The sequence below is a fragment of the Parus major genome, chromosome 11 (assembly GCF_001522545.3).
Source record: "Parus major isolate Abel chromosome 11, Parus_major1.1, whole genome shotgun sequence".
Taxonomy (NCBI): domain Eukaryota; kingdom Metazoa; phylum Chordata; class Aves; order Passeriformes; family Paridae; genus Parus; species Parus major.
In genome coordinates, this window is record NC_031780.1 from 19,261,202 (window position 1) to 19,267,807 (window position 6,606).

The following is a 6,606-nucleotide window of genomic DNA, read 5'->3' on the forward strand; positions in this document are numbered from 1 at the left end:
CCTTCCCTTCCCTTCCCTTCCCTTCCCTTCCCTTCCCTGTGAGCTCTCAGCTGGGACAACATGTGGGAAAGTTTCATTAGCAGACTTCAAAAACCTGCTTGCAATTCCTGCCTGCACCCCCACCCAGTGAATAATCTGAATCCCTGGCTATCTTCCAAGCCAATAACACTGACCAAATTATTTTGAACATGCAGATGGCAACAAAAGGGCACCAGGTGCTGTTTTATTGTAATAAAGATGTGCAAACCTTTGCATCACACCAGGTTATTTATCCACATGAATCATCAGGATGCTCAGCTTCCTCCTCTGCTTTAGTAAATGTTGGATAAGAGGCATCAGCTGTTTCCAGAGTGTGCCCTTCTGTATGTGCCACAGATATTTTGCTCTGGGCTTCTCTTCCCCACTCTGACCCACAGAGGCATTCAGGGGAATCTTCTCTTTGATTTAAATGATTACTGAGCGATTGGGAGCCCAGATGTTCAGTGCCTTAATTGCTGAGTGCTGGCCTATAAAAGAGAGTAGGCAGTTAGTATCTGAAGGGAGGGTTTTATGGCATATAAATGTTATTTGGTACATTAAGTGACATTATTTACATCCAATTTCGCTCTCTGAGGTGGCAACCTGAGGCAGTCACTTGCCATGATGGTAGAAGAGCATTTGCTCTGCCATGTTTCCTGTGTGAGGCTTACAGACACACAGAAACAAAAAGGCAGACATTAAAGGAGAGCAGGACAATATTGGTCAGCAGGTAAGAGACCCTGCTACCCCAGCACATCTCTGACTGCCAGCTTTCCTGTGGGATCAGGGCAATGGCTCTGCTATGTTGCCTCTAGGAAAGACTTAACAATAAAATCACAAAATTGGCTCTTGCAGCCCTCAAGATCAGGATTTGGTGAGATCACAAGAAGGAAATTTCCATTTCTTTCAATTGTCATGCTGATGTATGAGAAAGAACTTAAACACTTGACATTGATTCAATATCACTCAACTCTGCAGCAACTGGAATTTCTGTCTGTAAGAGAAGGAATTAAACTGCTGCCTTCAGTGGTTTGAAAACTTAGGTGAGGACTTTCTGAGCAGGGCAGACAAAGCAAGGGATGGCACAGTTCATTAAATGTTTAATATTCAGGTAAAACTTACACCTACCTCCTTTGATCCCTGCTCCAGTGTCTGAGTCCTGCAGGAATCAAATACACAAACTGATTTGCTTTGTAAATTCCTGTCACCTTTTGGCAACCTGCACTGGCATTAACCATTGTAGGCCATGATGAAGCTCTCCATAGTAAAAGTGGCCTTCCACTAGGAAATGTAAATTTACCATTAAATATAAAATAAATAGAAATAATAAATATAAAAATGTTGTCATCAAAACCCACCTGTGGTGGTCAGGGCAGGATTGCAATCAAGGCCTCTGCAGTTTATTTAACCTTTGCTATTGCATCTGGTGTTTTATCCTGTCAGTGCACATGGTGCTGTTTTGAGCATGGCAGGGCCTGTGCAAGTTTCATCTGGATTTCTTTCAGAACCATGTCCTGAGAGTACAGAGCACCTGCAGACACCACCAGCTGTGCTTCTCCTGGCTTTGGCAGGGAACTGCTCCTGGGTGAGGCTGTGGGGAAAGCTGAGGGCAGAGCTGCTCCCTGGGGAAGGGGTGGGAAAGTGAATTAATGGTGGAGTATTCTTTACAAACACATCAAACCACGTGTGAAACCCAGCTTAAACTGCAATGGTGGCTTTAACTCATGAGATCAGAGAGTTTCCTGCCTCACAGTGGAGCAGCCATCCCGTTCCCAGGCCAGCACTGCCCTCATCACTGCCATGGTTTTTCCCTGTGGAAAGGGAGCCTGGGGATGATCCATTACCAGTCACAGCACGTTGCTCTCACTGATTGGAAAGCAGTCACACACCACCAAGCATTTATTCTGTTTACTGAGATGTAACACCAAGGAACAGCAATTCACACCTGCAGTGAAGTTGTTATACTTCCCATTTCTTTTCTTTATTCTATTTTTATCCTTCATTTTTCCTGTTTCATTTTTCCTTTTTGTTTTCTGTTCTCCTTTGCCTCTCCTTCCCTCCCCATTATGATAGGTGTCAGTGTCAGCCCTGACACTTCTCTTAAACCTGAAATAAAGGATAAATGGTCAGTGGCACTTTCTCAGCTCTCCAAGGAGCATTACCCTGGAATTACCCTGGAATTACAGTGAGCATTACCCAGCATTACCTGGCTGGAACTGATGACTTTTCTATTGGACAATCAGTTTCAATGTCTCTGGCTTGTAGATGAAGTGGATATACAAATGTATGTGTATATATTCATGTGTATAGTTCAGACCAAATCCCACGGTGAGCTGTGACCTTTAAAGAGGAGAGGTCCCTTCTGATCCATGAGCTGTTGTGTAATATCAGAGCATCTTCCAAAATCAAACCTGTGCCTGGAGTCCAGTGAGGGACCATAGCATGAATTAATCCTTCTCTCTGAGCCACTGGTTCACTCAGGGAATCACCAAATCACAGAATATTTAACACTGGTTTTGAAAATGTCTTTTCCAGTCAAGTCCAAGCACAGCCTGAAAGCACCGAGGTGTTTTAGCAACCTCAGAGCAGTCCTTGGAAAGAAAGGAATAAAGAGGGCAAGAGAAATAACTCTGAGGCAGCAGGAGCTTCTGTGTGAGCATTCCAGGACTATTTCAGTTTGCTTGTAAGGGCTATAACCTAAATAAATAAATAGGGGACAGAAATATCCCACCTGCCCAATACTTACTGCAGACCAACCCCAGAGTTTTCAGATTACTGTTCTTACCTCTCCAAACATGAAAGTTACCAATATAATGTCTCAGAGACAGGTGGGCACAGAAATGGAATTGCTAAAAAGATTTAAAGGTGGAAAGCAACGGAGACCTGGGTGGTAAGAAAATATTCCATTTGAATTGGTCTCAAGTGTTAAATAATGGATGTGTGTGTATGTAGGCTATTCAAATGTTTTTGATTTCTTATGCTGAAGATTAAAATTTCCATTAGTATTCCACCTCTTCAGTTTTGCCTGGGGACTCCTAATTATATTTTTGAAATTGCAACCAAATAAAAACTTAACAAAAAAGAAACAACCAGATAACACAATAAGGAGCTTTTTACCCTTTTCTTCTTCCCTGCAATCAATGTTTAGCTCTCTGTAAGCCCTTGACTGCAGACTCACCTGCCTTAGTTCCTGAATCTCCCCATCATTTTTACTGCTGAGCCCCTTTCCAGCTGGTTCTAAGCAGTTCCACCAGAACTGGTGTCCTGAAATGCTGCTGAGGAAGCCTTAGGACCAAAACAACAGAGATTATCTTTGATTTCATCTAAACTTTCATAAAGTCCCACTCTCAGTGAAGAGAGGATTATCTAACTAATGACCAGGTTCTACTCCATAAACCAAGGCACTCAATTGCTTTTGAGAAAATGTTATTGATATTTCACTTCTAATGCTTTCTGCTGGTGAGGCTGTTTGAAATCCTGTTTTATGCAGTTGTTAATGTGCCTGAGCAGTGTAGGAAGGAGGGAATGTGCTGACAGAGCCCAAAACTCAAGGTCTGTTCTGTTTTCAGAGCTGTTTTCTGGTGGCAGCAAGAGCCCTGCTAGGAGGGAGGTCCAGCAGGGTGGTGTTGGCTGCTCTCGTGCTGACACCGTGCAGTTCCATGGATATTCCAAAAATGATTACTTTTGTTGTTGTGCTCAATGGAGAATTTGGTATAAAACCATCAAGCATGAGGGTTAAGCTTTTTTAAAGTCTGACTCTACTAAATGTGGGTCATGGCATGACCACAGCTCAGGGTGTACTGGGCACCAGTGAGCCCCAGTTAAAGCCACCTTCCTCCCCCTCTGGGCAGTGCCTGCCCAGTGCTGAGAAGGCTGGGGACAATTTCATGGCACTTGCCAGGAAGAAAAATATATATAAAGGTAGTGGACATAAATGTAGACCTCAAACCAATACTGAACTTTCTTTATAACTTATTCCTGCAATCTTTAATTGCAGTAAATTTTGCTGAAATGAAAGCACCTTTCAGGGCCTGCCTCTCCTTCCCTCACGTGAGCTTTAAATTGTGTTTTTATAATTAAGCTATAAATTTTAAAGCTATTTCTATTACACTTTTTAATATGCCACAGGTTGTTGTAGCTGGGGTCTGATGGTTGTAGATCATTTTCTCTGCTGTGCTGCATGACAAAAAGCTGTTCCCAGAGCAGGAAGACCTTTCTGGGCAAATGGCACCTCTGGGTCCCTCCATAGGGGGGTACAATCAATGAATATATTTATTATTATGCATGAATGTTCCATGTGCCACAAAAAAAAAAAAGTTTTAATTGTGAAGTGACAGAATATCACTGTAATCTGTAAAATGTTATGTTTTCTGAGATTATTGGTATGATAACATCAATAATAAACTGTGGTGGTGATGCTGGCCACACTATTGCCACATTGAGGTGATATTATAGGAGTTTCCAGCTACAATGTTAACAGTTTTAGGGGTTTTCTAAGGAATTAAAGATCACCCACCAACAGATAAATGAATACTCTGTTAGGAAAGCAGGGAGCCTTTGGCTGGTATGTAGAAAATAAGATATAAAACTGCCAGCTAAATAAGGAAATCATTTAGAAATATGAAATTGTTTCGAAGGAAATATCCCTGGCTATAATGCAGATTACCTGGATTTTTGCTCTGTTATATCAAAAGTAGGTAAAACTTTTAGTCAAAATATGCAGAAATTACCCAGTGCCTTTATAAAGCTGTGGTAGGTTTTGCATTGGTTTAGTTAATGCACGTGCCTGGGTTTTCTGGGTCAGAAAAGCATGACCCTGTTAAATATGCTTTGATTGCTCTGATTTTCTTTAAGTTAGAGAAACAAATGAGCTGCAAAAATGAAGTTTTCTTTTGCTTTTCCCATTGTCTTTTCTGGTTATAAATGAGGTTCCAGAGCACTTTGAAGTGGAGCAGTGGCTGTGGCACAGAGCAGAGGTGGGGCAGGGGGCTCCAGGGGCTCCAGCCCTCGTGCACCTGTCTGGGGACACCTGTGACACATCAGCTCCTCCAGCTCCTGCATTACAGACAGCTGAAGTCATTTGCTGTTATGAATATCTCAGGAGAGTCACTGTGTGCTGTGCTGAATTAATGCCTTGAGCTAAGCAAACACAGGGAGACAGCCCTGACTTAAAACTTAATTCAGCTCTGAACCCGTGCACTCAGGTCTCCTGCTTCATTTCATTGAAGTGTGTTTGTGCTTAATATTTGTTGGAAAGGCTTGCACAGTGTGCTCAGTATTTCTTTCTCCCAGTTTTCATGCACAGAAGCCTCTGTGTGTGTTTTAATTCCAACCCACAGTCAGATGTCATGGAAGCCAACTCAGCGTAAAATCCTTGTGATTCCTGAGCTTTGCTGGGGCAAAACATGTTCTAACCATGGCACAGCCAACCTTCCACCAGAGAAAGAAATAAATTAACAGTTTTTAATATTATGACATTTGGACCACTTCTTAGAAATGTGTAAAAACAAAGCATAACACTCCAGAGGAAGCAATAATTTCTGTTTCAGAGAGCACACATATTGCCCTGATTGACTCGGGGTTACAGACACACACTGGAAACAGGAAACTTGGTCACAATATTTCCTTGGCACATGCAGCTCCTTCCAGCCTGTTCCCTTCCCTTTACAGCAGTGTAGAGTAAACAGGCTCAGATATTTTGATTTTTAATCTGCCTTGTGTGAAGGACATTTTCTCAGCCAGCCTTGTTTGGTAAAATTCATCTTTTCCTCCAGATTCCACAGGCACCTCATAGAGCCAAGACATTGTAAAGGACCCAGGCACTTCCCATTAAAATCATGGATGCTCCCAGATTTTCCTGGAGAATTAAAGGCTTCCAGCAGCACAGGAGTGATGAATGTCTGTTTGTGAGAGCCCCATTTCCAGGAGGTCTGTGCTGCAGGAACACTAACACCCATACTTGGGTAGAAAAAGGATGCCCATGCCATGTCCTTTGATCCTTCTTCACTGTTTCTCCTCATTTCTGGTTATATTCTTCTCTAAAGATAATTCCAGTTGTTGTTGGATTGGTTTTATTTGCCCCAAAGTACTTAAGTCAATATCCAGTTGACTGGCAGTGTTATCTTATTTTCTTTAAGAACTTCTCATGTTGTCACCTCAATTGTTAGGACTTCACCTTCCTCCTCTGGTGGCTGCAAAGCCCTGCTGGATGGGGATATTCACCCAAAAATCAGGCTCTGAGGGAGAAGGGAAGGCATTTCATCATCCACCATTTAATAATTTTGGTACCAATACAAATGTGACTGCATGAAACACTTCAAATCCCAGTGCCCTGATCTTGCAGGGGCTGCTGCCTCATGCTGGATTTCACACCTGGAAAAGCTTCTGGAGATTTTTATTTGTCTCCAGATAAAAATCTGCGTTGCTGTCCAATGTGTAAGTACAAGAGCACTGTCATGGACAGGCAGTGTGTGTTGTGATACATGGCTGTGGGGTGGTGGGAGCAGTTCCTTTTCCAGCTCTCTGTGATCCCTGGGAGCAGGGATGTTTTCCATGCTCCATGTGCTCCTGGGCCCAGGCAGTGCCAGA

At 42.7% G+C, this 6,606-nt stretch overlaps 1 long non-coding RNA gene across 2 annotated transcripts in view; it reads left to right on the forward strand.

Moving 5' to 3' along the window:
* The window catches only part of LOC107209631, a 12,738-nt gene that overhangs the window by 3,893 nt on the left and 2,239 nt on the right, over positions 1–6,606 (forward strand). For both annotated transcript variants that reach the window (XR_001523648.3, XR_004499120.1), the window contains one exon: positions 1,524–1,603. This is a non-coding gene — a long non-coding RNA (uncharacterized LOC107209631). The remainder of the gene's footprint in view (positions 1–1,523; positions 1,604–6,606) is intronic.